This window comes from Solanum tuberosum, unplaced genomic scaffold (genome assembly GCF_000226075.1).
Source record: "Solanum tuberosum cultivar DM 1-3 516 R44 unplaced genomic scaffold, SolTub_3.0 scf00081, whole genome shotgun sequence".
Taxonomy (NCBI): domain Eukaryota; kingdom Viridiplantae; phylum Streptophyta; class Magnoliopsida; order Solanales; family Solanaceae; genus Solanum; species Solanum tuberosum.
Window position 1 is genome coordinate 1,301,872 of NW_006239008.1, and position 12,094 is coordinate 1,313,965.

Genomic DNA, 12,094 nt, shown 5'->3' on the forward strand with positions numbered 1-12,094 from the left:
GAGTGTGCCACGTAAGACAAAAGGTGTACATCGGTAAAAAAATACAAAAAAATGAGTTTGAGGGGCAAGAGGACCTGAGTTTAGTTAAGGTGTGTCTCCAGGATTTCGGTCATAGTCTAGGGGATACTTGTGCCTTATATATCCCATTATTATTTATCAAAGGTGGTCGATGCAGTCTCTCTTTCTTCTTCGAGCCTATTTGGATTGACTTAAAAGTTGGTCAAACCTACTTTTAAGTAATTTTTAGCGTTTCGGAGCGTTTGACAAAGTTAAAAATAACTTAAAATAAGTTTAAAATAACTTTAAAAAGTTAAAAGTAGATACTCCCCTATTTTTTCATTTTTTAACTTAAAAGTTACTAAAGTTCGACTTTTTAAAAACAGTAAAACCTCACTTAAATTAATACTCTCTCTAAGATAATATTTTCATCCGGTCCCGACTTGGGCCAATGGAAAAAATTACTTATTTCGATAAGATAATATATTTTCAGAAGACTCCTATATAAATATATAGTTCCATTAATATTATAAATTAATAATTTTTTAAAATTACAAATATATTTATGACAATTTAGTGAAATATGATTCTGTTATTTTTGTATTTCGTTAAATTTTAAATCTAGATGAAGCTCATCTCTAACTTTTCTTATTGCATCTTAAAGTTTTGGTGTTGTCTTTTCGAACTGCACCATAAAATTGCAAAGATTTCAAGACCTGAGAAGTGTTGCCTTACGCGTAACTTGTTCCAAATGTATTGTATCATCTAGAACTTCATCATCAACATTGTTTTTTTCAGATGATATCTAATATTTCTTCTAAACTCAGGACCTCTACACATGAATCTCAAAACATTCTTTTAATTAATAAATATCAATTTATCGATTAAATAATACCTTATATACCATGAGTTTACGATATTTTTGATGAATTATACTTGAAGTTTGTGTGAGTCTTGGACATTTTGTTATTAGATATGATGGTACTTTGATGTAATTTTTGCAAGAAATAGGTTTGGAGCAGTTGAGTGAGAAAAGAGCTGAAGTAGCAGAAGTGGCAGTTGACATAGCCCAACCACAGGCTGCCTTTCAGTCGATGAGCCATAGGTAGAGAAGTGTGGATTGTGAGTTCAAGGAAGTCTGACCAAGTGTGGAACCACGAAGGCCAATGATGCCCCATAGTATGAACGACGGACCGTATGTCAACTGTCGTCGTTTGATTCAGAAAGTTGAGTTCTAGTACTTGAATCACGGAGGAACGAGACGGACTGTAAACTGACCTACGGACCGTAGGTGCTAACCGTCAATTTGAAGACCAAGAATTTTTGCCAATTGCTGAACCACGGAGGAGAACCACAGACCGTTGGCTGATCCACAGTCCGTCATTTGCTGCTATCGATCGAAACCGCCCCAAACTGGAATTTCCTATATTTTCTTTTCCTAATTGGTTTAGTACTTAGTGTCTATAAATATAGGTTGTATATTTCATTTTTTGATTGTTAGACGCTTTGGGATACTTTGTTTTTACTTTGAGGATTATTTTGCAAACATCTTTGACAATTAATTCTCAAAGCTTGGTTTATATTTGGGTTTGATTTTCAATTGAAGATTACGGTATTCAACTATTCCAATTGTAACTTCATGATTTACTTTGTTATCCCTAACATGAATTGTTAATTCTCAAGCATGAGTAGCTAAATCCATAACTAGGGTTGTGGGAACCATAAATAATAAACAATGTATGACTAATAATTAAGTAATTCTAGAATAGTGTTGTACTGGATGGGATCATGTGGTACCTTGAGATTTAAGTCTCTTCCAGCTATTCTTCTCAAAGTTCTTCTCAATTTCGAATCGTAGGGAGTCAAGGAATTGCCTTGACTCCGTGTACTTGGCATACACTAGAGGTTAGACCAGTACAGAACAAAACTAAAACAAAAAATCATAAAATCAGGAAATAATTTACTAAAGTTCAATAACGAAGTTAGTCTAATCTAAAAGTTGTATTCCCAGGCAGCGGCGCCAAAATTTGATACGCCCAAATCATACCTCCCAAAAGACTTATAAGCGGTCGTTGTCAAATAAAAAACCTAACATTTAGGTTAGGGTCGATCCCTCGAGGAATATGGTTTAGACTTAGGCTAACTTAAGGTAATCTACGTTTAGTCAGATTATTTCCGAAAAAGGTAACAAAGGAGAAGGGGGTTGTAAACAAAATAACAGTTTGTTGATTTGTATCAATAAGTAACAAGTAAATAGGATTCGCAGTTTGAGAAACTAATATGAGATGAAAACTAGTGTATAAGTGTTACCCCACAAGCTCTTAACGCAGTATTCCTAATAATAGTAATTCTATCCTAGTGTTAGCATGCAAGGAGGAAAGGAAAGTCACTAAAATACCTAAATGTACCACACCTTACCCTGAGCCTACGTTACAAGCTAAGAAAGCCCTATAGTGATCCTCGTTAACTAGTCTGGAAAGTCAATGCAGTGAAAATAAGGGTAGGCCTATGGTATTGAGCACTAACAATATTTGAATTCACTTCTCAGTGTGAGCATTGATTGAATCCTTAAGCTAAAAAATAAGATTTTGTGTGAAGAAAGGATTTCTTTATGGAAAGGGCACTAGTTACATTGTTGGAAAGTTAGTATCTTGGTGATTGTTGACTGTGTATGTGATGATATATGTTGGTCTGTCTATGTCATATTTTGATCCACATGAGTTAGCTTATTGAGTCTAAATGAAAAGATTTGCAGTGCGTGAAAGAGTTGATAGAGAAAGCCATGTGATTGCTTGAGTTTGTGTGTTTGCTTTTGCATGAGTGTCATTTAGAGTTTAGTGTGTTGCTTGAGAACAAACAATAATTTTAAGTTGAGGGTGTTGATATACCATGAGTTTACGATATTTTTGATGTATTATACTTGAAGTTTGTGTGAGTTTTGGGCAATTTGTTATTAGATATGATGGTACTTTGATGTAAATTTTATAGGAAATAGGTTTGGAGCAGTTGAGTGAGAAAAGAGTTGAAGTAGCAGAAGTGGCAGTTGACGGAGCTCAACCACGGGCCATCGTTTAGTCAACGAGCCTTAGGTAGAGAGGCATGGATCATGATTTCAAGGAAGTCTGACCAAGTGTGGAACTACGAAGGCAACCGACGGCCCGTAATATGAACGACGGACCGTAGGTCCACTGTCGTCGTTTGATTTAGAAAGTTGAGTTCCAGTACTTGAACCACGGAGCTGACCTACGGACCACAGGTGATGACCGTTGATTTGAAGACCAAGAATTTTTGCCAACTGCTGAACCACGGAGGAGAACGACGCACCGTTGGCTGATCCACGGTTCGTCGTTTGTTGTCGTCGATCAAAACCACCCTAAACTGGAATTTCCTATATTTTCTTTTCCTAATTGGTTTAGGACTTAGTGTCTATAAATATAGGTTGTATTTTTCATTTTTGGGTTGTTAGAGACTTTGGGATGCTTTGTTTTTACTTTGAGGATTATTTTGCAAACATCTTTGACAATTAATTCTCAAAGCTTGGTTTATGATATTTCGGTTTTATTTTCAATTGAAGATTACGGTATTCAACTATTCCAATTGTAAGTTCATGATTTACTTTGTTAACCCTAACATGAATTTTGAATTCTCAAGCATGAGTAGCTAAATCCAAAACTAGAATTTTGGAAACCATGAACAATTAACAATGTATGACTAATAATTAAGTAATTCTAGAATAGTGTTATGCATGTATTGTTAATCCTTTCGTTTTGAATGCTTTACGGTGGACAATGTTAGAACTCGCCTCGTTCCTACTTGTCGGAACAAGCAAGTAATAAATAAGAAAAGGATTAAACAACAGAGATTTGGACGTGTTTAGCCGCTATCTAATAGTCTGACCCTAATAATGCGAAGGCTAATCCGGGGTTAAGGGTAAGGGTTAGTAAAGCATACACCCGTAGACGAACCAAGTTGCGTGGTGAAATTCCCTATTTGAAGGACCAATTACTTAAGGATACCTAACTTACCAACCTTGCATGCTAACACTAGGATAGAGTTACTATTATTAGGAATACTACGGTAAGAGCTTGTGGGGAACACTTATGCCCTAGTTTTCATTTCATATTGATATCTCAAACTGTGAATCATGTTTACTTGTTACATATTGATACAAATCAACAAACTGCTATTTTATTTACAAACCCTCCCTCATTTGTTACCTTTTTCAGAAATAATGTGACTAAACGTAGATAATCATAAGTTAGCCTATGTCTGAACCATATTCCTCGAGGAATCGACCCTAACCTAAAAGTGAGGTGTTTTGTTTGATAATGACCGCTTATACTTCTTTCGGGAGGTGTAATTTGGGAGTATCAAATTTTGGCGCCGCTGCTGGAGAATACGACTTTTAGATTAGACTAACTTCGTTATTGAACTTTAGTCAATTATTTTCTGATTTTAAGTTTTTTTTTGTTCTCTACAGGTCTAACTCTAATGTATGCCAAGTACACGGAGGTAAAGCATTCCTCTGACTCCCTATGATCCGAAATTGTGAAGAACTTTGAGAAGAATGTCTGGAAGAGGCTTAAATCTCGAGGTACCACATGATCCCATCGGAGTTGATCAACGGGGTGGAGCTGGTTTGAAACCTCCTAGAGTCTTGATCCTGCCCATTCATGTTCAGGGTGATCCACTAGATGAAAATGTGGAAAGGGTGCAAAACCAGCCGGCACCAAAAGTTCCCGATAACTACAGGGTTGACTATGATTTTATGGAGTCAACTGGTGTTATTGTTCTCCCTCCATTACCTCCGGGACATACTTTTGTGGTGACCAGCAGTATGGATATTTGCTGGGTTATCTTCGGAGGATCCACATGCCCATATGACTAAAGTTAAGAGTGTCTGTATGAGTAGTGTGGGACGATCAGACTTATATGTGGATGTAATAGGCTTAAGAGTATTCCCATTCTCGTTGACAAGTGATGTTACTGTATGGCTCTCTGATCTGGCATACAACTAAATCACGACTTTTGACCAGTTGTATAAGGTGTTCAGGGAGAATTACTCTCTAGTGTCCAAGAAGTTGAATATCAAGGACAAAATGAAAGAGTATTTCTACAGAGGGTAAGACGACAATGGTAAAGTTGTGCTAGATAATATTGTTGGAGGATCTTATGGAGCGTGCACATTTGAGGAGATTGCTGAAAAACTTGAGAAGACTCCAAGAACAGCAAGGCATGGAGCACTAGAAAAGCAAATACTGGAAGGAGCACGTTTGCTGTCCAAACCGCACCAAGTCAATCCAATGATGATAATCGTGAAGAGATGGCCAAATTGAGAACATAAATTGGCTTGGTGTTGAAACATGTAAGCGGAAGTTAAGAGAAATTGAATGTTGTGAATTATCAACCTAGATCCCCACCTGTTGATGAGTATTATTATGAGGAGGATCCGAACTTGGTGAATGATAAGACGGGTGTTTCCGGACTAACGCCCAAGGATTCAATTAGGAAAATTGGTGCCAAGGTCAAGGAAACAAAGGTCGAAACTATGGTAACTACAACCGTGATGGGAACTTCATTCGCGACAACAACTACAACCAAAATAGTTATGGAAACAGGAATGAGCAGAGTGGACCCTATGTTCCACCTGGTAATAGAGATGCTGGATCAAGTATGACTCACATTGAAGATATGATGCAAAAGATGATGAAAAGGTTTGTTGCGACTGATGACAATGTGAAGGAGATGCGTAGTGATTTATCTAGTATCGGTCAAAATGTTGATGCCCATGCAATGTCGATTAAGAAACTTGAGCAGTAGTTGGGTTAGTTGTCCACAATGGTGAATCCACGTCAGCCAGGAACACTTCCTAGCAAAACTGTCCAGAATCTGAAAAATGATAGTCATTGCTTGGCAGTCACTACTCGAGGAGGAAAGCAGACTGTAGATCCTTCCATGCCAACTGAAGTGGAAAGTGCAGAAAAAGATGAGGATGAAATAGATGAAGTTGAGGGGCCAAAGGATGATATAGAAAAAGATCTTGAGGTGACACAAAAAGTTATCCCCATGCTAATACCTCCACCTCCCTTCCCACAAAGGTTGGTTAAAAAGACTGAAGAATATCACAGGTTCATAGCTATGTTGAAGTAGTTGTCCATAAATGTTCAATTGATGGAAGCACTTGAACAAATTTCAGGGTATCAAAGTTCATGAAGGATCTAGTGACTAAAAAGAGGGTTGTCAATTTTGAAAGTGAAGACAAGTTGCCCCATTGTAGTGCCATTGCTACTAGGTTATTTGTGCAGAAGAAAGAGGATCTTAGAGCTTTCACTATTCCCTTTACTATTGGTATATTTAACTTTGCGAAGGCCCTGTGTGACTTGGGTGCTAGCATTAACTTGATGTTGTTGTCGATTTATAAAAAGTTGGGTCTAGGGACTCCCAAGCCGACTACAATGTGGTTGCTTATGGCTGATCGAACTGTGAAGAGACCGATTGGAGTGCTCCAAGATGTCCTTGTGAAATTTTAGACATTCATCTTTTCGGTGGACTTTGTGATACTTGATTGTGAGGTCGATTTTGAGGTCCCCATCATCTTAGGGATACCATTTCTAGCGACTGGGCGTGCTTTGGTTGATATGGAAAGAGGGCAGATGAAGTTTCGATTGAACAATGAAGAAGTAACGTTTAATAATTATAGGTTTATGAAGCATAGAAGCGATCTTAAGTTAGTATCGGTAGTAAATCAGATTGTGGAGCAAGAACCAAAAGTATCTATTGAAGAAAGGTTAGGTGTTGAGGCACTATCAGTTGTGATAATGAACTTTGATAGAGATGGTATTGATGAGTATGATGAGCTAGTTGTTGCACTTAATGGAGTCGATTTTCGTCACAAACCAAGGAAGTTGAACTTAGACATGAAGAATCGAGACACTCCCCAGCAAAACCATCCATTGATGAGCCTCCAAAATTGGAGCTTAAGGTTCTTCCATCTCACTTGAGGTATGTATTTTTAGGCCAGAATAGTACTTTGTCGGTGATAGTTGTTGTTGACTTGAGTGAAGGGCAAATAGAAGCTTTGATATCGGTATTGAAGAAATTCAAAGGGGTATAGGATGGACTATTGCTGATATTATTGGTATTCCAGCAGGTATTTATACTAATAAAATTCAACTTATGCTGGATAGAAAGCTAAGTATTGAGCACCAACGAAGATTGAATCCATCGATGCAAGAGGTTGTGAAGAATTATATCTGTATATATTTATAACCCTCAGGTGGGAGAACCATTACTACAACCCAACTAAGCAACCTTAACCAAGATACGACGCATTTAAAGATACATAAGCAGATTTAAATGCATAAATTATATAGAGTTCCCATAAACTCTAAAGGTTTAAATAAACTTGCCAAACTAATGCGGAAGAACTACCCCTAGAACCTGAAAGTCATTATACCAAAACTTTACTAACGACAAGTATAAGAATAAGGGGTACAACCCCGAAACTAAACAAACACCTTTAACAAATAGTCTGAGTCCAAAACGAGTTGACATACATCACGCAAAACATGAAATCATAACCATCACCTACCTCGAACAAATCTTGAATCCTCCTAGGAAACTTGATTTCCCCCTTTTTGAATTCTTTCCGCTTGCTCTAGGTCTACAAACAAATAATTCAATACGGGGATCAATAATTAAGGTCTAATTTCCCCAGATTATGGCAAACCCAATAACTCAAGACCCAGATTATGATCCTAAGGTGAAGCTAGAGTTATTCCCACCATCCAGAACCGTTCAAAACCTTCCCCAACGATATAGAATCAAGATTTTACGTTCTACGGATCGAAAATGGAATTGGGGAGCGAAAACCTTACCTTTAGCACCAAATTTTGTGAAAAACTGTCAAGAACTCGTCCGGGATTGTCTCCTAGCTCTCAAAAACAAAATTGCAGAATAATGGCATCTTTGGGGTTTATTTCCAACTTAAGTCGCGACTGTCCCGCCACAACGGACCTCATCCCGCTACAGTATCCCCGCACTAGCGGGAAAATCCTGCCTTGACGGCTTACAAGGAAACAATGAGCTAATTTAAGAGTTTCATGCCCCCATTTCACAACACATCTTCATCTCATGACACTCAGAAAATATCCGTTCACACTAAGATCAGTTTCAAGAGTTTTACTCGCCCGAATTCATTTTCGTAAAGTCGTATGGGTTCCTTAATGTCTTAGCTATCCACTCACGTGATCACAATCATAATTAGGTCTCTCATTCATTACCATATTTTCCTAGACCTCACTGACTCCGATTTCGTCCAAATCTGGACTAGGTTAGGAAATTCCAAGTTATTACCAAAAAGCTTTCTGGCCCCAGTTCTTTCCCCATTGGCTTTTCCCTAACGATGGAATCAGGTCGTTACACCGCGTGTCTAACGTGTGAGTTTCACCAGCTAGCATAAATATGGTTTTGACGTTTTAAGGGTGTAATAATATCAAACTTAAATAGTTCAAGAGGGTGATAGGACCCCTGTAAAGTTGAAGTGTGTAGTTGGAAATTCAAATATAGGTTAGGGGGGACATTTGAACATTTTCTCAATAAAATAACATAGTTCATCTTTAGAATAAAATGATAGAAACTCTAGTTAGTTTCAAATTTGTGAATATGTCGACGAATTTTGTTTAACTAGGGCAATGATTGGATAGATATGAGATAATTAACATCACTTTAATCTCTAATGGAGTATTTTCTTTTTACATAAAATATAATTGTTGATTTAATAATATATATTATATGTTTTACATAATAATTTAGTAACTATAAGTTTATAAATGTTATTGTTGGGAACAAATTTTAAATTTTAGAGCTGGTCAAATTTTTTCATATCCACGAAATCTTCCTATAAAATCAAAAAATATTTTTTACATGGAAAAATATTATCCCTCACCAAAATTGATTCTTTTCCAATTCTTTCTTTAGTCAATTAATCTTGTAACCTTTATTTTGTTCAATCCCACAATCCTACAAAAATTCATATAAATATCCCTCCTCAAAATTAATTCTTTTCTAATTCTTTTCCTAGTCATTTAATCTTCTTACATTTCTTTCACTCCCTCTTCCACATTAATATCCCAAAACAAATCTCCTACAAAAATTAGAAACAGGGTCGACTCAATAAGATTGGGGCCTAAAGCCAATTTTTTGAGAGACCCCCTAATATTTAGTTTATTTTCTTTAAAATAAAAGAGATTGTCACATTTATTTTTAGGGGTTCACAATTTAAATTATTTCGGAGTTCATGATTATCGAAAACTATGCCACATTTTTAGCAACTTCTTCTAGTTTTTCTTCTTCGATGTGTTATCATCTAATTCAACTCTATTAGTGACTTGTTCATTTGAAAAACACCCCCCATATTTTTCGAATCAAGATTTATTATTTGTTAAAAATCTACCAAGTGCTCTTTTTTCGGGATTTATTTAATTCTTCTAGTTTTTTCCTTTTTCTATTTTGTTTTGTAAGATCGAAATCATATTTTCTACTTGACATATTTAAACTGAGTAAATTTTAATAATAACTAATATTATATATGAACTAACAATATCAACAATTATAAATTTTCAAGAAAAATTATAAAACAAAGTTAGAATAATAAAATTGGCTCAAGAATTTGATAAGTTGATATCAAGATATTGAAATAATGTTGCATTCCTTCAATATAATGATTGTTGTTGCACTTCTTGAAATTTTGAAAAAGGCACCAAAAAGCCGATTATATTATTTTGTAACTTGTAAGCAACAATAACTCAGTAATTTTGTAGGAGAAAGTTCAATAAAATAAAAAAATTAATATATGGTAAATAATCAAACTACTAGGAAATAAATAAGGAAGTGCAATTTTCTCACATAAGAAAATAATTCCCAAATATTATTTCATTCCCTTAGGAAAGTGGAAGTTAACCACTTTGAATAATTATTTCTTACTCGTTTTGTTTTAAAGAAATTTAAAAGTAAATATAATTTTATTTTTTAAATATATGCATAGATACTTTTATTTTTTTAAAAAATGGGGATCTCTAGCGATGATTTTAATGGCCTAGGAGTTAAGACGACCCTGATCAGAAAAAAAAATCTTCAAAAATGACCCATCCTATCATTTTTTCCATGTAAGAAATAATTTTTGCCAAGACAAATAAATTTTTCCCTATCTTCTTCTCCTTCTCCTTCTTCTAAGCATTCATTTGTTTGCATTTAGTGGAGGTTTGAATCTGAAAGGTTCAAACATTCATTCTCCTTCTTCTTCTTCTTCTTCCTCTAAGCATTCATTTGTTTGCATTTAGTGGAGGTTTGAATCTGAAAGGTTCAAACATTCATTAGACCATTAAGTTCATTTTGTTATCATTAAGATTTAAGCACTAAATGGGTATAAATATGTCTTAATCATTAATATCTAAAACAAAATTTCAATATCATTAGTGGGTTCTCTTTTGTGGATAATATGCACCATCACTCTATCCACAATCACTAGTCACCACTATTATGTACCCCTATCATCACCACCACCATCACCATCATTGTCAATCACCACTATCGTCATATACCACCAACCACTCATGTCATAATAACCACCACCGTTGCTAACTACTAATTTCAAATGCTGCCACACTTACCTCCTCTAGCATCATAATTATATCCATTGTCACCACAACCCTCATTTCTGTAGCCGTTGCTACCTCCATCACTCCTATCAACCACTATCACCACTATAGTTAATTCTAGGGGTGGCAAAATCAAAGTCAACCCGCCCAACCCGACCCAACCCATTTAGGTTTGGGTTGGTTATTGTCCCACCCATTTGTTAGCTCAACCCATCCCAACCCAACCCATTTAAACTTATTAAAAATTGTCTTGATATGTTACCCAAATTGATTTTTGAGAAATCTTGTCAAATAATTTTAAAAAACTTTTTTTGATTTTATATGTTATATATAGTTATCATAAAGATTTTTTTTTCAGTAGGTACTAAAAGCTTATAAAATAACAAATAGAGCTATTAAAACTTAGTAAAAAATGGGTGGGTTGGGTTATTACTCGTTACTAATCCGTTTTGACCCAACCCATTTTGTCCCAAACAAATTTGGGTTGGGTTGGGTCTTGACCTATTTATTGTCTTGACCCATTTTGATCCGCCCAAATTTAACCCAACCCGCCCAATTTATCACTCCTAGTTAATTCCTACCACCAACAATCTCTGCCATCACAACTAGCACTGTCATCAACCATCACCATATATTTTTTTCACTACCCAACGTATACCTTAGATGTAACATGGCGTATAGAACCTAAAAAGACCCTATACAAGCCACTTACCATACATCATACAAGATAATAGAAATAAAGATTTCAAAAGTAGCATTTTCATATCATAAAAGAGTTTGACAAAGCGGAAGTCTAACATAGTCTCAACAAGCCATCTAAAACTTCAAGAGAAGTAGTTGGGACATAGCCCATACACCACACACATCATCCAAAAACTATAAAGGCATAAATCAAGTAAATGTGTATGAGTCCTCAGAATTTGAGGACTCACCAACTCTTCAAATCTAGTAGAATGATCAACTAGCCACACATGTGAGTGGTAGGAGCGTCAGACCCTACATAAATGTGATAATATAGACACTAGTATGCATTAGTACATAGCATGTACTAAATATGAGGTAATATGCATTAATAGACATGATAACATGAAGAGTTTAAACATGTAAGATATGACCATCATTACAACATTTAAAGGCATAAAGAAGCAATGACGTATAAATCATAGGATATGGTCAATGCATTAAAAATAAGATATATAAGAAAGTTTTGAAGAAACATATTTGTTATTTTATGGGACGTTAGCTTTAACTGACATTAAGACCATGTGAGATATGTCATGGAATCCGGTATATCCCTCATATCGAAAGAAGGGGGTTCTACTTGCCAAGGTACAATCCATACATCATCTTTTGCTAAAGTGGATACACTAGCTAGGTCATTTAAGAAAATCCTACGGGGGCACGTAGTTTGGGACTAGAGGTTGCTACTAGAGACTACT